The sequence below is a fragment of the Perca fluviatilis genome, chromosome 23 (genome assembly GCF_010015445.1).
Source record: "Perca fluviatilis chromosome 23, GENO_Pfluv_1.0, whole genome shotgun sequence".
Taxonomy (NCBI): Eukaryota; Metazoa; Chordata; class Actinopteri; order Perciformes; family Percidae; genus Perca; species Perca fluviatilis.
Window position 1 is genome coordinate 6,181,772 of NC_053134.1, and position 26,885 is coordinate 6,208,656.

At 41.6% G+C, this 26,885-nt stretch overlaps 1 long non-coding RNA gene across 1 annotated transcript in view; it reads left to right on the forward strand.

The window, feature by feature from the left end:
- Positions 1-1,272: 1,272 nt before the first annotated feature.
- Positions 1,273-26,885, forward strand: part of LOC120553126 — a 106,856-nt gene continuing 81,243 nt past the window's right edge. Inside the window, exons 1-2 of the long non-coding RNA XR_005638108.1 lie at positions 1,273-1,384; positions 1,535-1,622. This is a non-coding gene — a long non-coding RNA (uncharacterized LOC120553126). The remainder of the gene's footprint in view (positions 1,385-1,534; positions 1,623-26,885) is intronic.

A 26,885-nucleotide genomic window follows, 5' to 3' on the forward strand; every position in this document is an offset into this window, starting at 1 on the left:
CAAAAATTACAACAATGCAATGAAAAAGTCAATACCACAGAGTGCACACAAACTGTATTTGTATTTTCTTGGCATTTTGCTTTTACTGGAAATGACAGTAAAGATTCAGACAGCAAACACCGGGAGAGAGAGTGGCACAACCTATGGGACGTGCAACAAAGTTCCATGGTCAGAATCGAATGGGGCAGTTATTATTAGTGGCCCATTGAGGCACCCCAGAGTGTACATAACAACTTTAAAGGGATAGTTTGGACCTTTTGAAGTGGGGTTGTATCCATAGTCAGTGTATTACCTACAGTAGATAGCGGTTGGAAGATGGAGAAGCAGACAGGAGTACTGACATGCTATAGCGATGTACTGCTGCGGATTGGGGCACACAATGTATTTTGGCCATAAATAATCACCTAAAAAACATTGCTGTCAGACAGCCCTTTCTATTGGGGAACTGAATATAATGGCTTCAGATGATATAATGACTGTTTTTGTCAAAGGAGTTTGGTGGCCTTGAAGAAAGCATAAGGCCACCAAACTCCTTTGACAAAAACAGTAATTTTACCTCACAGAACATAGGAGTTGCTTGTTTACCGCTGCCTCCACCGGTTAGTTTGTTTGTGTTATTGTGTGACTTTGGTGTTTTAAAGGGTTAGGAACTAACAAAACTAACAAACTAAGTAACTAACTGATCGAGGCATTAGACCAGCAGCTCCCGTATTCTGCAATGTAAAATGACTTGTTTTTGTCAAAGGAGTGTGGCGGGTTTGAAAAGAGCCATATTAAGTGTTTAGTCAATTTTATTTATAAAACCCCAAATACTTTGCCTTTCATAGATGTTGTCATGGACTTTCCTTTACTGTGAAATCTGAATGGTCTGACTGTAACATATCAATACAATAAGGTACTTTAAAGTACCTTATTGTATTGATATGTATGATTGTATTGATATGTTACGTTGATATGTATTCATATGTGACTATAATTATAGTCACATATGGACCAACTCCAGCTCGGAACCCTTGTTCAAGGACACTGACTGGAGAATCTAGTACATGTTTTTAGATGGTGGGGGAAACCAGAGCAAACGTGGGGAGAACATACAGCTCCACACAGAAAGGCCCAGAACGACCTATACTCGAACCCAGAACCTTCTTGCTGTAAGGCCACAGTGCTAACCATTGGGCCACCAATGCTGATATCAAACGCACCCCTAGTTCAGAAAGGCGGGCTATTTTAACTGTCGAAGCCCCGCCCACTCCTTTGTTGCCATGGCTGGCATGGCTGGCATGGCTGCCAACCATGATGCCAACAGAGACCAACCTGTCTATGAACTCTGCTAAGCTAACGGCTAGCTGCAAGCAAATAATCTTTAAACCGCCTCTGCAGCAAGGTAGGAGTTGCTTTTGCTAACATTTATGTTGAGTTGTGTCTTGTCTCTTAATTTGTTGTTGGTGCTGGAGATGCTAACGTCCCATGTAACATTTAAGAAAGCTAGCTAACTAGCCAGCCAGTCACCACCAGTCTCACTATGTTGCTTCAGGACTTCTTTGACGGGGACATTGCCGGCTGTTCATCCGAGTTTCCTGCCCTTTTTTGGATGCCAGAGATCAATGCTTCACTTCAGCAAGGTAGGAGCTACTTTTGCTAACATTTGTGTTGAGTCATGTCTTGTCTCTTAAGTTGCTGTTGGTGTGCTTGGCTGCTGGAGTCTACTTTTTCTCAGACATCTAAATTGTTGTTGATATCTTGGGTGTTGGCTGGCTGCTAATATCTGCTTTTATGGCGCTTTAATCTTTCTATGTGCTGTTTTTGCATTACCATTTACTGCATACCAATTTCAAATTAATTTCTTGTTGGGACTGAGTTTATTTTTCTTTTGGCTGTTGTGTGTGCATTATGAGGCCTTCAAGCCATTGATTTACATGAGGGTGTAATATGAATCATCATGTACTATGACTGTAATGAGCTGTATTGGTTGCAGTAGCTTGTTGCAGTGTTGTTGTGGGCTGTTGTATGTTGGCTTTAATGATGTAAGTTTACATTAGAGATGGCCCGATAAATTTTTTTGCTTCCCGATACCGATTCCGATACCTGAACTTGTGTATCGGCCGATACCGAGTACCTATCCGATACCAGTGTGTCATATATTTTATTATGTTTTAACAATTGTATACTACTATCCCTGTATGGATGTGATATGATTTCTATCTTTGTTGTCTGTCTAGCTCAGGTTAAACTCTTTGTGAAACATTAACAAACACAAACAATGAATGCCACAGAACTTTCTTTTATTATCCAGTTTGACAGTCAGTTATAACGGAAAAAGAACATAAATAAACTATTTTAACGTAGATTTCCTTTAGGGCTTTATTACGAGGTATCGGATCGGTGCATAAACTCCAGGACTTCCCGATACCGATACCAGCGTTTTAGGCAGTATCGGAACATCTCTAGTTTACATGGCTGTTTTCTTGCATGCTGCCCATTCATACCATTATTCTTATACAATATGCATGTCGTGGGGAAACTCAACATGGCTTAACATTATCACATTGACATTTTCTCCACACGCTTAATATTAACAAAGCATTAGAGCTCCTACTCGAAGGTCTACACGCATTACCAGCCATAAGCTCATATCTGTATGCTAATGGTCATATGCTGCATAACCTGCTCACTGCAAACTTTGAGGCCCACGTGTTGCTGAGATGGGCCCCTGGGTAGCTCACCTGGTAGAGCGGGCGCCCATGTATAGAGGTTACTCCTCGATGCAGCGGCCGCGCGTTTGACTCTCCCCTTTCATTGTCTTCAGCTGTCCTAAATAAAGGCCTAAAATGGCCAAAATAATCGTAAAAAAGAAAGTGTTGCATAAAGTGGAAAATAGGGGTAGGTCTTTTTGGTCTCAGTCGACTAGATTTCTTTAGTCGATTAGTCATTTTTAATACTTTTTTCATGCTGAATGACTTTATGCAACACTTTCTGTTATGTTTGTAAGTTGGATTTGCTTAGTCACTGTTTGTGTGCTTGGCAAAATCTATGAAGCTTCTGATGCTGCTGTCTATTTTTTTTTGGATCTGCTTGCTAATTTCTGCTTTTATGTGGCTGTTGTTAATTGTAGTAATTATAATTTAATAATGTATTTCACTTGAGACTATTTTTCTTTTGGCTGATTGTCTTGTGCGTTCCGATACCGTTGCAATGTTAATCATGGGCTGAATGGGTTTTTGTAGCAGACTGATGCTCTTATCGGTCTGTTCAGTTGATGTTTGCTTGCTTGATGTTTGTGTGCTTAATAATCTTGGTATGCTGCCGGTGCTTCCGGCGGTTTCATTGCTGTCTCACAGATCTGCTTGTGGTTGATGTTTTGGCATTTATTGGCTGATAATAGCCGTTATGCGGCTGCTTTTCTACTCATGTGCATTTTTATTGCATTGTTATTAATTGTACTTTCTTGTGGTGGCTGTGCTCATTTTTGCTTGGATTGTTGCATGATCAGTGTGATGTTTTTTTAAATGTTGATTTACATCGTGCAAGTGGTGTAAACTGACAAATGTGAGTAATGTGTGTCTGAATTGTTTTGCTGCAGGTGGTTGCCTTTGCTTTAAAGGCGGTTATTGGATCTTTGCAAACTCTTGTTTTAATCACTTAATGCTACTGCTGCTGTTGTTCGTTATGCATTTCACAAGCTCCAACCCCAGCATCATCCACCTGTGAGCTCTGAAGCCTTTTTTTGGGGGAAAGTATATAATCATAATTTAATGATCATTCTGCTGTGCAAAGCTTGGTATATCCTTTTGTAGTAGCCAATGTTCCCTCTTTTCATATGATGAATCTGTTCCATGCATTTTTTTGTTTTTGGGTGGGTGGGTGGGGGGGTAAAAACTGATAAAACTGAGATTAGCGCTCCTATTCAAGTTTATGTTCTGCTTGTTCAACGTTGTTTGGTAAATTGCTCTTAAACACATGTAGAGAGGATTTGAATTGCCATTTTTATTCTCAATTCTTATCATTTTGGTGCTGGTGATTTTCCTTTTGGGGCTGGCTAAAACCTCTTTGGGGGTGCGCCAAAAAAACCTTGATGCAGGAGAAACCCTGTCCATGTGACTTGACTTAAAAGACTTACTTTTTTGTTCAGATTTTACACTCCATAAATTGCTCAACCACAACTAAGGGCATGTAAATGGTTAGAATTGTCACTGTAGAGGTTTAGATCTTTTAAGGAGGTTTATTTGTATGCAACATATATTATATCTTTTGGCTTTGACCGTATAGCCAATCATTACCCAACTACTCTGCTACATCGTCTGTCCACATCCACATTTTGTCTGTGCCTTTCAAACTAATGATACAGTATTTAATGTCCGCTATCTTCCACTATTTGTCAGGCAATTGCACTGATGTCTGCATTGATTGTACTGAGCTTGATGAGGACTAGCCTATATCTACATTTCTAGTCTAGATTAAAAATGGTGGGATGTTTTTTTTCTTTGGTAAAGGATATCCTAGGGCTGCCCCCTCTTAGTCGATTACACCGATTTCCCCGCGGTTTTGTTCAGTCCTCCTCCACACCACACCGCCAGCGTCTCAAAAGCGGAGCGTCTTGCTGCCCGACTCGCAGATTTTGTCTCTACAAGTACTTTACAGTCACAACAATCAGGTGTTTATTAGCTAGTATACCTTCCACTCCAAGCTCTCCTATAATTTAACTCCATACCTTTTCTTTCCTTTTCCTTAATTTTTTTTTATTAATTAATAATAATAATAATAATAATAAGATCTGTGATGTCGTATTATGTTTTTCCACCTCCAAGATGAATCTCTCGTTGTCCGTGGTGTTGTAGAGGAGACATATACGATATTGGGGGGGGGCTATGTCTTTTTGTAAATTGACTGCATTCTCTCGCTGTTTCACTTCCCTCCCTGGCAGTTTGAACAGCCCACGGTTTGCGTGAAAATAGAACTGGCGCATATATTTAGCGGAGAGCCGCTTAACGCATGCTTCTGGGACGCGCTGTGGGCGCGGCCGGTGGATGATCAAGCATTGACTTGAATGGCTGCGATTTCTTGCGGGGGTCGCGGCACCTCCGGAACGCAGCGCAGACTCACCCGGTGGAAAATAGGGGTAAGTCGTTTGGTTTCTTCCTTGGTCGATTAGTCATTTTTAATACTTTTTTCATGCTGAATGACTTATTTACAAGAAACTTATGAGCACATCTCTGGTAAACGCAACATTTGCTTGATTCTTTGTGGAGAAACTCAGTTCTACATATCGTATGTAATCCAACTCATGGATTGGATGACAAAATCATGTAACAATTTCTTTAGTGGAGGACAGCCCTAGAAAATTTGCTTTTTTAAAAATCATTTTTTAATTAAATTAATTAATTTTTTTGGTGTCCAGAAACTGATCCACAGCAACCTCCTTACCAACCCTAAACAAGTTGAATATCTCTTAAAACATAGCTTTGCCATTCACCGTTTTGCCACACACGTACTGCGATATCTGCTTTTGCGTTGGCCTTCAAAAAAGCTGACGCACAGACCCTTGAATCTTGACTTTAAGTTAAATCTAATGCACAAACATGACAAATGGAGGGATAAAAGTATGTTTGAGACTCTCATCTATTATTGAAGAGGCCACTAGATCCAGATCACATCAGGCCTGGGACAGTAGATAGTGTTTCATGGTGGCTTTGTCTTTAAATATTCTCCTAGATTGAAAGCTTCAAAGTAAACTTCAATTACTGCCGTGATTAGATCTGGCCTGCTCCATTAGAGGACATTCTAGCTTGGGGGGGGGGACAGACAGACAGACAGAGCAGGGTGAGGACTCTCAGACCCCCAGCCAAGGAATTACTAACTATTGATCTTGCTGCCACAAGCCATCTGACAATTACATTATAGTTGTGTAGCTTCAGAAGGAGCAGTACAGTTCAGCACACGGGCTGATGTAGTCCCTGTAAAGTACTTAGACATGGGGATGAAATCCTATTTCATTTGGGATGAGATAGAGAGCAAAGGGTCTGCTGGCTGTGGGTTAAAGTTCCAATTTGATTCAGTATTTTTTTTTTTTTTATCATTTTGTTTTGAAACCCATTGTGGCTTGCTCAAGGAAGTAGTTTTCAATGTTTCTTGACAATGTGGACTTCCCTGTCACCAAAGAAAGATTACATTGATGTGTTTTTTTGCTCGACAAGTCATAGACTGATGGTTTGCAGCTTATTGTAAAACACATTTTCATTTGACCAGTTCTCATGGTTAGAGCTAACCAGCTGTAATAAAGGGGAGTAGGTTTATTCTTATGACTCAAACATTTTGAGAATGTCAAGACCAGAAAGAACATCCCACATTTACACCTCTTTATCAAGTGTTGTTCATGTGAAAATGTGCTTTTTTGATATATACTGAACCATACAACTTCCTCAAATTCACATTTCTTTCTCTACAGTTTGTCAGACTTGCGTTAAATGCTGCAGAAAGGCCTGATGGGACTGCTGTGACATATTTGTGAATGAATAAGTTACTCTTAATTGCCTAGGTTTCAATGCTTGTTCCTGTATATTGGATACATTTGCGACCATACTGGGTGGTACTCTGCTTCCCACCCATTGTATGCTGGGATAGGCTCCAGATCAATGCGTTCCTGAACAGAATATCCGCTTTAGATATTGAATGGAAGGATGAAACGGATAGATCCTGAGTGCAGGAAGCCATGTGACTTCATTTTAAATCCAGTGATGTGTTGACTATAGTTTATTTGAAATGGCTTGAACCAAACCATCAAGAAAATAAATGAACAAAAATGAATAATTGAATTATACGACATAAAGTACAATACATGTCACAAGAACAATACCAGAATGGAGTGGTTGGCAAATGCACAGAACCATAATGATACAAAAAAAAAGGGAAATCAGACCAAATACAAATCATAATACAAATACTACAATGAAGAAACTTAGAACATTCAAAACAAGCATATAAATAATGTTGCACATTGTGTTAAAATGGCATTTGTTGGTCTCTCAGCATCAGACTTCTTGCAGTGTGGTAGACAAGGTGACTGGTAAGTGTTTAATTCTATCATATGAAATCGATGAATATGTCTCATTTTGAAAATCTTTGGATAATGTACTGTATGTGTTAACACACTGTTCAAATACACTGGATTGGTGATGACACTGACTGCTAGGTATCGCGATAATTTCCGTGGCAAAACTGTATCGATACACGCCAAGTATTGATCTATTATTATTATTATTATTATTATTATTATTATTATATTTGGTGGTCTTGGTTTGTCAGCTTGACAATCCCATTTTGCAGCAATAAAATTCAAGTGAGATGAACAAACCGCAAAATTGATCTTTTTAGATAAAAAAAGATGTTGACAAAGATTCCTTTTGGGGACATCTTTGAAAGTGGAAAAAATTTGAATTTGGGGGAAAAAAGGTAATAAATTGCAATATATCGCAGAATATTGCGATATGTTTAAAATCGCAATAATATCGTATCGTGACGTAAGTATTGTGATGATATCATATCATGAGGCCCACCCCTACTGACTGCCCGTTGTGTTTGATCCGTAATGTTTTTTTTTTTTTTTATAATAGTTTTTAATTGATTTTAATTTTGCATTACATGCCTAAAATAACTGTTTTATAGTATGAACAATGTATAGCCTTAAGCTACGTTACACCGAGAAGCATGCCCCCAGTTAGTAAAAAGTAATGGTAATTGGTATTGTCCCAAGTTTAATCTATTACATTCAGTATAAGAAGTGGGGACTATTCTGAACTTCTCTACATTATTAATACTTTTATGATGTGATTTGATGACTTTTTTTCTGCGTCTGAATTGTTTTACCTCGTTTATTTTCTTTAAAAAAAATGTTAGTTAATTCCTTATTATTAAGCTCTGATTTTCTAATGGCAGATAAGGGTCGCCTGTCTCTGTCTTGATAATGGTTGGTGGGGTACCAGTGGACACAAGTCCAGGACTTATCCTTCTATCTAGGGCTGGGCGATATGCAGAAAATCAAATATCACGATATTCTTGACCAAATACCTCGATGTCGACGATATTCTAGGGTTGACAATTGGTGCTTTAACAAAATGTTATTTATACAATGAAAATTGATAAATTATCATCAGACGTGTCAATTCAATGACTAAGTGGGTAAAGGCAAATTATAGAACAGCTAGAACAGTCTGCTAAATTCAGAAAAGTAAATCACTTTACTTTTAACACAGCTTTTAAAATCAGGAGAATACCACACTTACCATATTACAATTTTACAATATCCAAAATCTAAGACAATATCTAGTCTCATATTACGATATATCGATATATTGCCCAGCCCTAATTCTATCCCGAAAATAATCTGTACATTAGAAGGTTGTCAATACACCAAACCAAAGGCCTCTTTTTTTAATTCTGCTGAACTGTCTTTCAGAAACAGTCTGGAGTTTGAAACCGGCAGATTGAGTAGAAATGACAGGAAAATGCATGACCTTGATAATGATCCTGATGGTTTTCTCCGTCACAATGCCAATACTGTTAATAATGACAGTGATGATGATGGATATGATGATGATGATAATGACGGTGCTGGCCCTGTTGATGCTGCTGATGATTGTGGAAATGAGCATGTTGATAAGGCCCGAAACATTTTCTTTGTGCATGCATGGCTCCTGATAACAGTACTGTAAGTCTACACTGATAGTCCCGCTGACCATCTTATCTGCTGCATCTCACCGTCAAGACAGCCACTTCCCTTTCCTCTCTGTTTGCAGGCTCCCGAAAACCATTACAACAACCTGATCAACGCTGTGCACACATCCATAATCATGAAACAAACAGAAGAGGTTAAATTCTAGAAGCATAATGAGGAAAGGAGGGTGCACGGTGCAAAAGTGAGAGGTCTTTGGGGGGGTGAGGGAAAGTGAAGAAGAACATGGGCACTCAAGTAAGAGAGGGGAAGATGGAGACAGAGAGGGAGAGCGGGGGGAAAGAAAGCGAGCGAAAAGGCAGGGGGAAGATAGATCACGGTCCTGAGCGATTGTGACAAGCATAGACCCTATCAGCCGCTGTTTGTTTGCACACTCCCCTCTCTGCATTAAAGGAGCCGTCCAGGCCGCCGGCAGGCCGCGAGCGCTCCATCTCATCACCTGACACGCCAACAGATGTTATGGGCTGATAAGAGCCCCGCGGCCCCCTTCCCTTTGCATCTACGATTACCTCCGCACAAAGGAGAAAGGGGGAGGAAGGAGGTGGAATGGAGAGAGGGAAGGAGACAGAGGAGGGAGGAGAGGAAATCAAATACTTCATGATGACTTGGTGTAAAAAAAAAAGAAAAAAAAGAAATGGAATTGGTGTGTGTGTTTGTGTGTGTGTGGAGGGGATGGGAGATTGAAAAAGGGAATGAGAGAAGGAAAGATGGTGGGGACACACTCATTTGTCCCGTGTGAAGTGGTAAATGGCCTCGCAGTGCTTCCTGGCCCCACGCTGTTTGTCTCTGTCCTAATCGGCTTATTCCATAAGCACTGCTGCACCATCGTCATTAGGCAATGATAATGATATTATTTAACAGGGGATGAGAGAATTAAGGAGGCGCGCTATCTGATGGCTAGTTTTGTTTGCCGCCTCATTTCCTCATCCTCGGAAAATGTAGCGTTTCCCAGTTGATAAGAATTGTTTTTACAATTGTAAGGATGCTTTAATAACAGCCACATCCATTGCCTTTATTGCCTAAAAACCTCATTACTCCAACTTTTATTGTGTATTACATGGCTGGTTTGTTCTCCAAATAACACTAACTAAATTGGGATGTCAAAAAAAAGAATTTGGAACATTGGTCTTGTTATGGCAAATGTAACCCAATCACTGCAGTAAATGCATACATATCTCCGTCTCCCTCCTCCGCTTCCTCCTGATCACTAATTTATGATATCATTTAACAACGTTTCTGTGTTTGTTCCGCTAAACACTTTTGCGTGGCATCAAATTACTGCTCACAAAAGATCATAGAAACCCAATATCACGCGTCCCATTCTCAGCCAATCTGAATGTGGAGAGATTGTGTTTTCTTTTCTTTCCCCACTGCTTGGCTCCAAGTCCAGAGGGGGATAGATGACATTACTAAACACAAATCAGCCAATAGAATAAACAAACTCGGGGGGGATAAACAACAATGCAATCTCCATCTATGCGTAAACAATATGCGCCATAGCCATGTGTGTGGCTTCTCTTGATGAGATTGAATATGTGTAGATGATAAGCCAACCAAGGTAATCAATGCAGTAATGATGGAGGGGGGGAGGAGAGGGGGTGGAGGGTGAAATGTGGGCAGCAGGTCCTATCACATGCAGGCATCAATGGAATTTCTAAAGCTGTGTGTGTGTGTGTGTGTGTGTGTGTGTGTGTGTGTGTGTGGAGCAAGAGCGTGACAAACGCGTCATTCGGTGTGCGAGAGAGATAAGCTCTAAATAATTGCGGTCTGACAGGCCTGAATAATGGTCAAATTAGACAGAAGGTGCACATTATTACGAGCGGCAAACATTCAAGGCTGGTTTGAGATGTAACCGGGCTTGATTAAGGCTCCGATGATGATGATGATGGTGGTGGTGGTGATGATGGTGTGTTGTTAGGACCCCCCACTCCCCCCCCCAATCCTATTACTCTTCTACTTCTACTTTCTTCTTCTCTGTGCATTAGCATTGCGGGCCGCTCCACTGAGTTACCTGTGGACGACCTCCTGTTGAGCTGCAGCCCACACATGGTGTAAAAGAGGGATGAGCAAAGAGAAAAGAAGACGAGGGGGGTGAACCAGCCACGGCCGTTGATAATCAGTGGATAAAAAGAGCGATGCGAGGTCAGGGAGAGGACGGGGAAACAGTTGGGCGAAGCTGGGTTTGTGTGAAAGGAGCGATGGCGGAGAACAGAGAGAGAAGATAGAGGAGTGGCGGCTTTGATGCTGATCAGCTTTAGATTTTCTTTTGGTGTTTTGTCTGTGCTGCAGTTATGCCACGCTCTGGTAGAAAGATGAGAAAGGCCTTTTTTTTTTTTTTTTGGAAGCCCTTGCTTAGTCGGTGCTTACCTGAGGCCCAACCAAAACAAGGAGCCTGTATCCATTGTACGGATCAGAACAGCGGTGCAGCATGACCTAATGGCAGAAAGATGGGCTGAAAAATGACAGAATAAAGCATGTAGTGGAGAAAAATGCACACCTGAAATCAATTTCTCCACCTGACATAGACCTTTATGGCATAATTCAGCATATACCAGACTAAATTATATCAAACTGTTATTTTTGCTCCAACCTTTTTAAAGGAAGAACCACAGAATTGTGGTTCTTCCTTTCAGTTCCTTCTTCAAATATATTTCACTTAATTGACTGCTCTTAGTGTTTGAATAGAGGCTAGTCTCCTTTGACATGAATTATAAATGACAACAAATGTTAAGTAGGGGATATATGATATAGCCTACAGAAACACACAAGCATGTAATGTAGCAGCATCTCAGCTCACTGGTTAGTGGTTAGTCCTCACAAGAAGTTTCTGGATTCCTTCAAAGTTACTCCACGGTTAAAAAAAACACATGGACTTGGGGCGCCTGGTGAGCTTACCTGGTTGAGTGTGCGCCCCAGGTATAGAGGCTCAGTCCTTGTCACAGCAGCTGCAGGTTCGGTTCCAACCTGCAGCCCTTTGCTGCATGTTGTCACCCCCCCTCGCTCCCACTTTCCACACTTGATCTGTCCTATCAGTAAAGGCAGTAAAGGCCAAAAACAATAACCTTTTAAACAAAATAAAAAAAAAAAAGCCCATGAACTTTTACGGTGAAACTCTTAACATTCAACTCTGTGAATGTGTCCGTGTAGTCTGATTAAGGCTATCGGGGAATACTGAACCCCACAACAGTGAGATGTATGTGATCTGGTGGTAATGTACAAAAACATTACCACCAAAACAAGGTGATGGAACACAGGTACAGTCAACAAATACAGCTTAAAAGTCAAGACACTTATTAACTAGTGAATTATGAACCTAGAGTTCAGGACTAAGTATAATTTAGAGATAATTTCACAGACTCCTATACCAAAAATATCCTGAAAGATGGCGTTGTTTCTTTAGACAAAATGCATGCTCACTATTTAGCAAGACGAACTAAATAGCTTAAAGTGATGGTTCGGAGTAATTTCACCCTAGGGTCCTTTGCACCATGACCTCGAGCCAAACAACCCCCCAGAAGCTTTTTTCACCTGGATTGAACATTGGGAGAGTTAGTGTTATCAGCTGGTTAGCTTAGTGCAGGCGCTAATGGACCCAACTGTGTATCTCGTAGGTTACCCCACTAATAATGTCCAAAATGATACTACACTTCTACCGTACATTCTAAGTAGTACAAATAGGTTATGTACTCATAAAACGTGATGGATTGGAAAGTTTGTAAGTACACCAGGAGTTTATTTAAATAACACTTGCCTGCTGGCTTCTGCTCTCTGCTGCTACCGGCAGTAAGACGAGTGCTGGACGTCTACAAATTACACAGAAAAAAGATACAACACAAATATTTATTAATTTAACTTATTTTTTAAAAGTAAGTGTTGTAGTACAAATGGCAAGAGAGAAATTACAATTGAGGCAAGTTTGGAAACACTACCTTATTTAATAATTAAATTAATAAATATTTTGTTGTATCTTTTTTCTGTGTTGTAATTTGTAGACGTCCCTAAGCACTTATTAATTTAATGATTAAATAAGGTAGTGTCTCCTAACTTACCTCAATTATAATTTCTCTCACTATTTGTACTACAACACTTACTTTTAAAAAATAAGTTAAATTAATAAATATTTGTGTTGTATCTCTTTTCGGTGTTGTAATTTGTAGACGTCCAGCACTCGTCTTACTGCCGGTAGCAGCAGAGAGCAGAAGCCAACAGGCAAGTGTTATTTAAATAAACTCCTGGTGTACTTACAAACTTTCCAATCCATCACGTTTTATGAGTACATAACCTATTTGTACTACTTGTAGAAGTTTGGTATCATTTTGGACATTATTAGTGGGGTAACTTACAAGATACACTCTTGGATCCATTAGCGCCTGCACTAAGCTATTCAGCTGATAACGCTAACTCTCCCAATGTTCAACCCAGGTGAAAAAAGCTTCTGGGGGGTTGTTTGCTAGAGGTCATGGTGCAAAGGACCCTAGGGTGAAATTACTCCGAACCATCACTTTAACTGTTACTTTCTGCAGGTGGAGTTTCCAAACAGGGAAGTTGAATTGGGGGCATGTTAGTGAGTTTAGATGGGACGGTATTCTCTGACTTTTTTTTTTCTCAGCGAGATTTTGGATACTGGATCATTTCCGTTTTGGAGCAGAACAACTCCAAATCTATTTCAAACACCCCCCCCCCCCCAATCTGATATCACAAGGAGTGATCAGATCACATCCATAATCTCCACGCCTGATCACTGCCCAAGCAGACGGGTTATCTGGGAGTGTTGGTGATTTTGGGAGATTAGTGTTTTTAAATGCTTATCTGTGTAGGCCTCCCCGAGGTAGTCTCTCTCCAGAGCCTCCGTTGAATCGCAGAGTCGAATCGGAGACTCAGACACACCGATCCAACATGTGGGCTTTTGGGGGGGTAGAAGGGAGATGATGGAGGAGGGGGATGGCTGGAGTAGATCATGTACATAATCACTTGTTTATCACCAGAGCATCTTGCCAAATCACTAAAGCACTGCTCTAATCACAATAACCAGAGCAGCTGCTGCTGTAAGATGCTCATCTGTGTGCATCTTAAACCTATATGGGGTCACCTTAGGGCTACATGTTTTGGATTTTTTCAGAACCGATAACAACAGCCTTTTAGATATCTTTGGATACAATCAGCTAGTATGTTCTTTTTGTACACACATTAAAAATCTTTGAATTTGACCGTGTTTAAAGAAGTACTCGTACGCTTTCTGTGCTTTTCAACAGGGACTTAGAGGAGAAGATGAAGTTCATTCAGAGATCGCTACATGAGGCGTTTACCCTAGCTTAGCACGTACAACTACAAGCTGGGGGGAACTGCCAGCTTTATACACTATCTTGTTGTTTAACAAGCAGCTACAGTTACGGTTGGGCATCGTTTGGATTTTAACAATTCTGATTCCCATTCTTCCTTTCGATTCCGGTTCTTATCGATTCTCGATTTCCGATTCTTTGAGGGTCACATGCCTATTTTCACAAATAAGAGGAAAGTTTTATTTTGATTTGCAGTTTAACAGGGCTTTTTCAATATAAAATAAAGCCACACTAGAGCGCTGCTTACTGTGCTCCAAGGCTGCAACACAACAAGCGCCCGGCCGCTTTGGAAACCAAAACTTGTGCCTATTAAATTGGGAAGCGATGATCGGATTTGAAAGCAAATCCCCTAACCGATTCCAAACGATTCCAATAAAGAAACCGTTCTACTGGGATCGTAATTTTTTTTTAAACAATTCCAAGTATAGGAATCGGTTCTCGATGCCCAATCCTAGCTATAGCAGCTCCAGAATTGGATCATTTAACTGACAGTGAAATGCTGTTATTATATGATCGATACAAAGTGAAAACATCGATACTAACGTCATCTTTTGACATTTTGAAATTCCCACTTTATATTTATTCTTTTTTATTAAAAAGAGTAGTTTGTTTTTTAATTAAATGTCTGGAAGAGCTTAGTAATGACATTCTTCAAATCACATTTTAGTTGCTTTTTGTAAATATATATAAACGTAACTGATTGTGTTAAATAGGCTTATGGTACTTCATTGTATCGGTCGCAGGCCCCTGAGTTGAATCGACTCGACATCGTATCGTGGCAGACTTTGATATCGGTAAATATTGTATCGTCCCAAGAATCAATATAATATCATATCGTAATGAATGTGTGATTTACACCACTAGCCAGAAGTAGTGTATGTCTGATCCGAGTGTATGTGACCCCGAGTCAGAGTGTGTTTCTGTGTTTAGTGATCAGGATGCGATCAAATCCTCCGTACACAAAAAGCCCCCTGCTCTGTATCTGCTGTCCTCATCTACCTTGGCCTGGTAGGAGATGTTCTAGTGCCAGTAGGACAGAGGGGGAACTCCAAACACTAAATAAGCCTTATCTGCTCCCAGTGCTCGGCTGAGATTAGGAGGGGAGTGAAGGAAGCCAGCGGAAAGGAAAAGAGAAGCAAGGGAGCCAATGGAAAGGAAAGGAAGCAGTTAGGAGAAGAGGGGAAGCCAGTGGAAAGGAAAGCAAAGGAAAGGAAGCCAGCAAAAAGAAAGGGGTAGGCAGGAAAGCAATGGAAGGAAAGGAATAAAGTTAGAGGAAAGGAAACCACTGGAAAAGAAACCAGGGGCAAGGAGGCCAACGGAAAGGACCGTAGCTGAGTGGAATGGACAAGAAAGAGAAGGAAAGGGAATTCAGTGAAAAGGAGATGAGAAAGGAGGCGATAAGAGGGACGTTTTACAGGAGGCAAGAGAGAGAAAATGAGAAGAGCGTTAGACGACCAGTGTACCGGCTTTTTCAACCATTTCCAAACTACCCACTTAAGAGCGACCAAGTCAACCCAGCCTCCTCTTGGAAATGAGTGTCTATCTTTGGAGAGAAGCGCTTGTTTTCGTAAGCCAGCGCGTTGAGTCAGCGCGAATCTCTGAGGCCATTCTGTCCCTGCCACCCTGTGATCCCCACAGCAATTAAAGGCAAGGAGAGCGAGGCCACAGGGAAGTCCAACAAATCACGCCCACGAGGAGATGCACTCGGGCTTACTGACAAATGTATTACATTTTGTGTATATGGAAAGGTACCGAGGAAAAGACAGCGAGGGTGTATGAAGTGAGATTTACTTACAGAATCCCTGTAACAGTGGATCAGAAGGGATTCAGAGGGTTCACAGTAACATGAAGAATCGTTTGATTTCACTTTTATTACCCTACTTGAGAACTTTTTTACTCTGAGTTTCCCTCTTCTCACCGGCTTCCTTTAGCATTATAACACCAGAAATCTGGATTTCCTTTGACTCCATTTCAAGTTCTCCAAGTTTTATAAATGCATCTTAAATATTTAAAATGGTATGTGTTTTACGCTGGAACATGAAAACTTAACAAACACTTGAAATATCTAATATCATATTGTTACCTCATCACAATATATTGTAGAGATGGAATGTTGCTTAAAGGGGCAAGCTTTTACTCATAAAAGTCTATTTACTTATTGTAAGGTGCACTGTTACTATGAAAACTACAATGGCACTAGAACCTCCGCCAAGGCCGACGGTGCATTCATGTGCTCTTCAGATAGTCCCATTTCAGTTCTTCCGGTTTTGTTCATGAGCTTTAAGTCGTAATGTGAAAACAACATGGGTGCTACAAAGAAGATGTATTTTATTTCTCAGAGCATTGAAACAACACATTGATTTCCAGTATTTGTGTGACAACGATAGAGCAAAAATAAATGGATCAGTGGAGCAATGAAATATGATCATTACACTACATAAATGCTGTTGATGTCCTCAGGGTTATATTGGTTTGGGCATGGAGAGTACACCTTTTTGTAAAGAAAAGCCTGTGTTACGAACTGATGATGCTGATCTTGAAAGACAGTGAGGATTCAACAGGCGATGCTATGGGTTGCATCATGGGAAGTGTTGTTGCTGCAGGGTAGGATATGATAAAAAGTTGCACTTAAAGTAAATTGTAAAAATAAAAATTAATGTATTAAATGGCCCCTATGTGTGCTTTAAACTCCCATATTTAATATAAATGCAACGTTTCGACCCTACTGGGTCTTCTTCAGGCAAATGGTGAACACATTTGATGAAGGGATATATGTAGGGCTCAGATTCAACTGGCACACCATCTGGCTTCAACTAGTCTGATTAGGTCTGAATGGCCCAAAATATGGGAGTTTAAAGCAGTGTTGCGGACATTACATTCTTTTCGTTTATAGTACTTTTTATTTGTCCTGCAAGGTGGGATATGCACACAATTACTTTCATAAGTAATGTAGTAAAACATCACAGGATGTGCATAGGCTACGAATACTTTATCTTAGAACTCTGATGATGAACTTATCTTTCAAGGGAGGACAATGCTGATGACATACTTCTCGTTTGGCATTCTCACGCTGTATCCATGTACACCTCTGCAGACACACTGGGGTATTTGGGTACAAATCTTTAAATCTGGTTCTGCTTCTTCATGAAAACATTCACGTTCATATCTCCCGAGAAAACAACTGAAGCAAAACAAATACACAGAAGTCAACTTTGAGAAAAGATCACAGGAGAGTATATCGGTATTTCACGCAGAAATTCACCCACTGAATTCTCACTTTGTCACAGGCCAACTAACACAATTACATCATTACCATAATACATTTGTATTTTTTTTGTCATTTCCCCTGTTGCATGGAACTCATAGAAGTTGTAATTTTTTTTTGATCTCTGCTGTGTTTTCTTACTCCTACACTGTCCAAAAAGAAACAAAATAACACCCTCATGTGACCAATCAGCGAAAACGATAGTGAGATTGTCTCCATCCTTCATCGTAGGATGATCCTAAATCCACATCACATCTCTCCTCACACCCCCACTTTTCACTTTAAGTTGAATATCACCACTCATTTTTTGCCAGAGCTTTAAAGCCGTGCCAGTGACCACCCACTCCAACTCTTATCCCCTCTTCTTCCCCTCTCCTCCAGTGTCCATCAGTCATTGTTCCCATCCTCCTCCTCTCCTCTCTTTCCTCTCCTCTCCTCACCCACCCGAACCCCTCGGCTTTGATCTTGATTTCTTACCAGGAAATATCTACCAAGGGGCCGTCCAGCTACAATAACATTCAATAAAAGAACACAAGGGTGGCCAAGACCGGTCCACTGATAGCGCCACGATTTATGGGCCCCCGCTCGCTTGTTTGCTACAACACCCGGGCACTCGCACACAACAACAAACGCACACGCGCCTACGTTCATACAATATCAAGCATATTGCCTTGCGTTAAAGCATGCTACATATATTTTTTTATGAGTATCTTCTATTGTCTCTCTTGATTTTATTGCAATCAGCACAGTACTTGAGGCCTAATACACATCGGATATGCTCCTGGCCTTGTCAGTTTACCATTTTAGATTTATAATCTTTTTTTAGTTTCTTTGTTTTTTATTCTTTTAAACAAAAAATGAGTGCATGAAAATAGCACTCCACCTATTGCACCAGCTCTTAGGCCATCCTTTTCCTCTTCTCTTATAATGAAAACACTTCATATAATTTTTGGCTTATGAATACAAAATTACCTCCCGTGATAACACTAAATACACCTTACAGAGGTGTGATATGGTCATTAGTTTTGTCAAATTGTCAAAAATTACAGTGTTGATGTGTGTCCAAATGTTCTATCTTTGCAGGAAATTTTCACATCTAATCTGCTCTCCCTTGATATAATGATACAGTGGTGGGTGGGGGGAATTAGGTATTTAAAATTTTGGGATAAAAAATGGTCATTTAAAGATGTTGAAACCTGGTACAGGATTTCCGCGATCAGCAAGTGCAGTCGGACATTCCTCTTTGTGTGTAAGGCAGAGAAACTTTACGTCTGACATCTCGGTTGGGCTTTGTTCCTTGAAGCTGTAAAACTAAAAGCCCTTGCTTTTGGCCAAAGCAAATTACATCAAATCAAACACAGGCTGGGCTGTAGTTGGTGTTGTTGTTGACACTTGTCTCAATCCCCTTTGTTCCAATGTCCATATCACCCGCCCACTGCACCCTGACGCCTGTCCAAACAGGACTACAAATGGCTGCCGTCCCGCGCTCTTTAACATAGTGTGGGACCGTGCACCGCTCTCCTCTGCTCAGGAAATCCACTGTGACCAACATTGTCCGAGCGGACATCAAAAGACGGGTCCCCTTATGCCTCCACCCCGAGGGCTGGAACGGAGTGTGACGCCGCTACCCACAAACCATTGGGGGGGGGGGTTGGGTTGGGTTATCAGCCCCACTGCGCCCACACTCCCTCAGCCTGTCCCGCCGCGGTTATCTGCTCAGGGCCAGGGAGCGGGGACAAGCGTGGGACTAAGGGGTTGGACTGGGGCAGCACCGATCCGTTTCAGGACGGTGAGGGATCATCATTGTCTCCCGTCTCACTCTGTCACTTACTATTACCAAACCGCTGGCTGACACCCCTGTGTATTTCCGCGCGCGATTCCACAAAAACAGTACGGGATGTGTGGTCTTGGCATCGAACTAGCAAACGCGCACTTTACAAGTGAGCACACACCCGCTCTTTCTCACAAACGCACACTCTCTCGATACACAGCCACAGTGCCACCACTACAGGCGCTTCTCAGCAAACCTACACATTGGATTGTGAGTGGTACAGCTCTTCCTAGCAGACAGTGTGTGGGAGGGACAGAGCCACAGGCGCTCAGTGTCTCTATAGCCCATGTGAAATCACATGTAGGCTGCGATGAGCCTCCAACCATACCAGGCACAATCACATGGAGAAACAGAGGGAGAGGGAGCTTTAGAAGACCACCAAGGATAGCAGCATGGCACAGGATGCTTTGGCTGTCTTCGTGTTAAGGCCTTTTTCTTCACTGTTCCAAAGTATTCACCACTTAAAACAGATTAAGAGCTTGGGGAATAAACAGGCCCGATGCTACGAAGTGGGGAAACACAGGAAGAGGGTTTCGGGAATTAGAGAGCAGGACGAAAGGGAGTGAAGCCTTTCAGCAGATAACGCCTCGAGAAGCAATCAGGATTGTTCCAATATTAAGGCGTGCTTGTGATGAAACAGATGAATGGATGAACAAAAGCGGGGAAGAATAAAGACTTTTGGCTTGCATAATGGGCAAGCAGCTACTTTTTGTAGTTTTGAGATCTTCAAAAGCTCAGTTTTGGACTCAAATGAATGGATACGATTGTTAGACGCCGTCCACTGTAGTTCTTGTTTTGGTTGTTGTACAGTAGCATCTGCTAACTGTGTACGCGATCCAAAGTAAGCCCTCAGGGGATACGGTCAGTCTGTTTCTGTTCACTTTGGCTTGTTCTGGAGATGGAGGAGGTGGATGGTCTGAGTGTGATGTCCCCATCCTCTTCCTCCACATTTTTCTATCCAGTGTTGTGTGTGTTGGGACAAAGTGCTCAGAGTGGGAGAAATGCATCAGATTAGACTCCTATGCATCTGATTAGCTGATAAGCGCTGTAATGGTTTGCCATTTTTGGCCTGTTATTAGTCCGGATATAAGCCCGTCAGCGCTGTCCACTGATATAATGTCCATCATTTTCTTCATCAGGACACAAAAGATCACATCATGGTACTTATACCATGGCCACTTACCACAGCATAGAGTAGCTGTATTTAAAGCAATACAATTATTCATTAAGTTTATTTATTGTACTCATCGTTGGGTTAGTTTCCACGTAGCATGAAGGCACAACCCAATACGTCCTGTACACCAACCAAGAACGATGTTAAAACTGTTGACTGGAACTACATGTGGTGCGACCTGTAGCAATATGGGGGGGGGCGGTTTGGTCAGTAACGCTCCCATGTTATTTTCTGCAATGACAATGCAAGGTGACTTGGAGCACTTCCAAGGTTTGCATGGGCATGAAGATCTCTCAGATGAATCAGCAGTGCAGAAGGTGCGCAACTGACTATGTTGACATGCACATAATATTCCGGTTTTGGCCCCTATTCTGAAAAAGACGGTATTCCGACTAAGCTGTTTACATGGCTAATGAAAGTGAGTATTCCACTAATATTCCCGTTTACAGGTAGCTGCGCAAAGTAGGATTTTTTCAAAGTTTACCAGCGGCCTTGTTGGACCGTGTGAACACAGCCTCCCTCTTTCATTCCTTCAACCAGCTTCTTGAAAAGGTCGGCGTAGTGATGTGTGCGCATATCCAAAAACCTGCTGACATCCAAATCTTTGATAATGTTTAAAAGTAGCTATCTTTCTCCTTTTTATCGGGTCTCCAGCCTTGCAAACTGTTGGCTGGTTGGTTTGTGAACAGAAACCATAGCAACCCACAGAGCTGAACATAAGCTGTGAACAGGCAAGAGGCTGTAAACTGCGGTAAAAACCCAGATTGAGACACATATTCCCATTGTCCAAACAATGCCTCTTAAACCCGAATAATACCGGCATATCCCACGTATCTTAGTCGGAAAATTCGGAAATAGGCCTTAATCGGAATATCCAACCGGAATATACTGTTTACATGACTTGTATCAAATTCGTTATGTGATATTCGGAATAATAGTGGAATATTGGTGTGAATGTAAACCTACTCCCTGTCGTTAGAAGATCTCTGGTTCTTAGACAAAAAGTCCAAAGGACATGACCTGTACATAAAAACTATGCTGTTAGATTGCTGCTAGACTGCCTTGCTAGTACAGGTGTTTGCCTCCCTTTGTGTGCAGCAGCGGGAGAGCAAACTGTTAACAGTGAAAAAGGCCTACAAATATAGATTGAAGCAGAATATTTAGTTGGATAAAAACATGAGTGAAAAACGTGAGTTTTGGAAATGATTCCAAAATTGATTTTAGTGTAGCATATTTTTTTGTTCTGCAACTGTGCAGAAATACTGGCATTAAACAGAATGAATAGAATAAAATAAGGCTATGCAGCATTCAAATGTTGATTTCGAATTGGAATGTCAATGTATGAATTAAGCTTTGATCTATTCAGTGCAGCCATACCATAACATAATATAGTGTATGTTAATATATAAATAAATTATCCAGGAGGCTCCAGTGTTAATTACATAGAGGAACATTGAGGATTAAGAATTTACAGTATGAAATGAAATAAAAAAATCATGTGCACTTGGCACCTCTATACAATTTTGCTCACATCCTGCCTGCCAATCAGAAGTGAGTATTTTCTGTGTCCATTATTATTACAGCCTTAGGTGAAACATTTAAAGGTCTGTGGTCCAAATTCTAATTCAAAGAGTAACATCCTGGGTAGTCTATATCCACGACGTTCCACATCCGTGATTGCTCCATTGCCGACGGAAATTCCGCCGGATTTCACTCTTTTAGGCCGGATATCTGTTACCATGGGCTTTCTTTGTGTTGGCATTTTAAACTCCGTTTGGTTTATGAGGACTATGGTTAACCTTTTCTCAGATCTCTGCAGGGTAGATCGAGACAGTTAGCTAGACTATCTGTCCAGTCCGAGTTTTCTTTTGCGCGACTAAAACGACTTTTGAACCTAAACATGTTCCACCAAAACAAGTTCCTTCCCGAGACTATTTTGCAGAAGCGCCTTTGCTCCGTACCAAGACGATTGTGATTGGTTTAAAGAAATGCCAATAAACCAGAGCACGTTTTTCTCCCATCTCTGAATGCTGTGTGGACTAGCCAGACCCTCCTTCGCAGTGCTGTGGAGGTAGGTCTGGCAATGCGAGACTACATCCTGGGGATAACTGGTATTTAAATGGCGGCACAAACGTCTGGCTTCAGACCCAAAGTAGCAAAGTTTGCATCACCCTTTTTATAAACCCAGTTAAGTTGCACCACAAACTTTTGACTCCGGCAGTGAATGCATGTCGTGGGCAGTATGGTCTCAGACAGACAGACAGCTGCATCATGGGATTTTACAGAAATGGTCAAAACCAAGTTGGATCAGATCGCCGCCTAGAACCTCTTGATGGAGCTGGGAGTTCTGAATCCGCCATGCACTCGGATCAACAAAAGAGAATAGACAGTTGCGAGTGAGGGGGAGGCTGAGTTAGCGAGTGAACAAAGTGAATGCTGCTGTTAATCCCTCATCGATTCAGTCATGCTTTAAAAAAATAATTGGGGGACCTGCAGAAAACACTTCCATCTTTTCAAAAAAAATAACATTTAACTAAGTTGCCATAATGATTGTGATGATAATGGCGAATGCCACCAGCGAGTGCGGTGGGCGTTACAGTGCCCCCCTACTGGTTTGATTTGCACAAAAGATGTGAGAGGGAGGAAGATGATTACCATAACAAATGCACACTTGCAGACGCACTCTTCCCCAGGGAAGTGTCAGTCTAAGTGGGAGAGTATGTTGACATTTATAACCATCTGGGGGGGAACATGGTCGCTATTTCTCAGCTGTTTAACTTCAATTAGGGAAGGAAGGGTGGAGAAGAAGGAGCAGCGGGAAGAGGGGGGGGGATAGAGGAATGGGGACGACTTGTTACTGAATGGTTAAGTGGCGGCAGAATAGGCACTAAGGGGGGGAAACACATTTATGGCTGTCTCCTAAAGAGTTTGCATTGTGCCCCTTCCTTTGTGGCTTCACATTGACGGAGGACTGCTGATAGCTATGGGAGATTATGTATTGACGGAGGATGTTAATGTGGCCCTGGACCCCGACCCAATTATTTATTTATTTTCTGCAAAGAGTGATTACACTGGCGCGGCCTCGCACTGCCGGGAAGTTACATCCATTCACCTGAAAGCCAAACAAATATCTTAGAGCTTTCTTTTTTTTTTTCTTTTTAAGGTCAGTGTCAGAAAGCGCTGCTCAATACGCTAAAAATTGAGATGGTAGATCCCAGGGGACTGGACCAAGAATGAGAGATGGACAAAAAGAGAAAGATGGGCAAAAAACATAATAAAATGACGAGGAGGGGGAAAAAAAGGTCCTATTGGACAGGAAATAAAGTGTGCTGTCAGTCAGTCGCCGCGGCGCTGCCAGAGCCACGTCTCCCAGGTTATTGCTTATTGTTTACTCACCTCTGAAAAGGTGAGAGGTCATGGCGACCACATCCATTTTTCTCTCCCACCCACTCGCCCCATTCTTCTCCAAGCACGAGGGGGAACAAAGAGCGGCGGTGAGGGCGGCGGAGGGAGAAGGGATGGGGTGTGTGGTCGGAGGGCGAGTTGGTGGCGGCAGCGGTAGAGGTGGTGGTGGATGAGGGGGAGGGGAATTAGGAAAAAAAATAATAAAAAAAAAAAAAAATATATATATATATATATATATATATATATATATATATATATATATATATATATATATATATATATATATATATTTTATATATATAGAAAGGGAGAGCAGTGATCAGACAGCGGTGATAAGGAGAGGAGGCGGGGTGTTGCTGTGAGCTTTTGGGGGTGCGGCCGTGGGAGGATGGAGAGGGGGAGGTGGGTGGGGGGGGGGGGGTGATGTGTGTATTCAACTCCGGGCTGACTCCTCTTATGCTAATACAGCCAATTTCCTCTTTTATTTCATTTCTGGAGCCGAAATCTGCGATCTGCGATAAGGTTGCCGTGGCGACCGCCTGTTCCCCGGGCGGATGCGGGCAGCCGTGTGATGGAGATGTGTAAGTCGGCGGGAGCAGCAGGGAATGAATAATTTAAAACTCCACCAAGCTGGAGAGATAAGAGAGAGCAGGGCTGAGGCCTCTCTCTCTCTCTCTCTCTCTCTCTCTCTCTCTCTCTCTCTCTCTCTCCGCTCTCTCTCTCTCTCTCTCTTACACATCTCTCACCCTTCCCCACAATCCATCTCTTCACCTCACCCCTTCTAACTCTCAATCCCTTCTTCCCTGTGCTCTTTTTTTTTTCTACCCTCTCTTACACTTTATTTCTCTCTCCGGACATCTAAGGCTTCCCCCTCAAAAGCCAGCTGACCTCCAAGGTCAAGGGCATGATGGGTAATTGAACCGGCGGGTTGGGGCCGGCTGGGATCGGGCCTACAGCTGATGCAGCAGAGTGGGTGATGATGATGATGGTGGTGGAGGAAGGTCTGCGTTCTCGCGCTCCAATTCAATCTGCCGTTTTCTCTTTATTTTTATTTTTTTTAAACGTGATGAATTCCGTGCTCCGGCTGCCAAGTGTGCGAGCGTTCAGCGAACTTCGTATACTTCAAGTTAAGCCCACTTGGCTCGTGTCATTCTTGCATTAGTCACTCGAACAACAGCCGCTCTCCAGCGCACAATGGCCCAGCACTTGAATGTAACACATGCTCGGAATAGTTGAGTGTTCCAGCTCAATGGTGCTCCTGTGTAAACACATGGTGACTCGGTGTGTGTGTGTGTGTGTATGTGTGTGTGTGTGTGTGTCTTCAGGGTGTGGTAGCACAGGTGAGGCAGTTGGTTATTATAAGAAACTATGCAGGATATAAAACTGTTAAGAAAATCACCTGTTGCTGATTTAGTCAGTGTGTTTGAGTCTGTTTTGTTGTGTATCCTAAATATTACGGAGCATAAGTCAACTCTGTTAGTGTTGTGGGAAGTGATTAGTGACTCAAGTACCGTTGAGTTTTTATGTACCTGTACTACAAGTATTGCCACCTCTACTCCTGCACATATAGTACTTTCCACTCGATTTGACATACAAAACATATCATCTCAGAAAATATGATTCATTGCTTTAACTTTTAATGACTTGACTGTATATAATTCACCAGTAATACTAATCCAGTAAAATAATATAAAAGTAACAAAATTAAACTTGAAATGGCCCATTTTGGATGAGTTCTTTTTTTACATGCTGATAATACCTCTGTCCATTTTGAATGCAAGTTGTGCTTGTATTAGTTTTATGTTGTAGTATAGCTACTTTTACATAAAGGCTACAGCTGCCATATTCTGTATTTCTCTTTATTGTTGAAAACAAATCACATGATAAGACAAAAACCAACAATGAATTGAATTGATACTAAAGAATTTAGTCAGTGTATCCAAAGCCTGATGGATCTTAGGCCGGCTACACACTGGCTGCGTGGCGTGAGCGTGTCGCCTGTGTGGCGTGTCCGTTTTTATTTGGGCTCCCATGGTAACAGGTTAGAGCTTACACGCTGCCTGCATGACACGCACGTCTCCAAAAACGCGGGCACGCTAGAAATAGAACCGACGCCTACTTTTCACACGACACGCAAGCTTGTTGGAAGCATTTCCAGGCAAATTAGAATAGGAAAAGATGTTTTTAAGTCATTTTGACACAAAGACGTATTAATAAATGACATTTTGATGTTTGAAAGTCTCTAGGTTTTGACATAAATTCAGATATAAATGTAATAAAAGAAAAAATCGATTTTCAAATATTGCACCTGTCAATACAGAACAAAATATTCTGTAGCCTATTTTGCCGTCAATACTGCCGACGTTGTCTTTGCTGTAATCAAATCAGTATATATTTATGTTTAACATGAAGTATACTACTGCTTGAGTGCAGTAATCAATGGGAAACATACATGTGTACAGACGAGGCTAGCAGCAGCAGCGCCGCGTCAGGCACGTTTCTGGTGTGTAAAGACATAGAAAAATCCACGCAGCTGACACGCAACAGAAACGCAACAGAAACGCCACGCTCACGGCCTTACTCCTCTGTGTCGTAGAGCTCCATTATTGTCTAAATCACATGACCGAGCCACATTGTTGCACTGCATGACATGTTTCTTCATTAGAATAAAATAACACACTGTAGGATGTTTTCAATCCCACATATACTGTCCTGTAGAGGTGTTGAAATTAATTAAATAATCGATGCATCGAATCGTGGACATGGACGATGCTGCATCGATAATCGGCAGGCTCATAATTGATTATTTCTGTTTACAATTTCATGTAGGCCTAACAACATTTCTGTTTACATATTCTGTTATGTTCTGCACATTCAGGAAGTGCCATGTGCTCAGTGCTGTAGTTTTATGTATCCAATTTATTTAGTATTAGAGCACTTCAGAATGTTTTGTTTTTGAAGCATGAAAAGCTATGATTTAAATATCCTATATGGCTTTAATAGAAAAATGTATTTGACTCGAATCGAATTGAATCGCTGACATGATGATCGTAATCGAATCAGGAGATCAGCGAAGATTCACACCTCTACTGTCCTGCTGGGAAAACTCAATCGAACGCTGAAAATAGTCCACAACAAATGTGCCA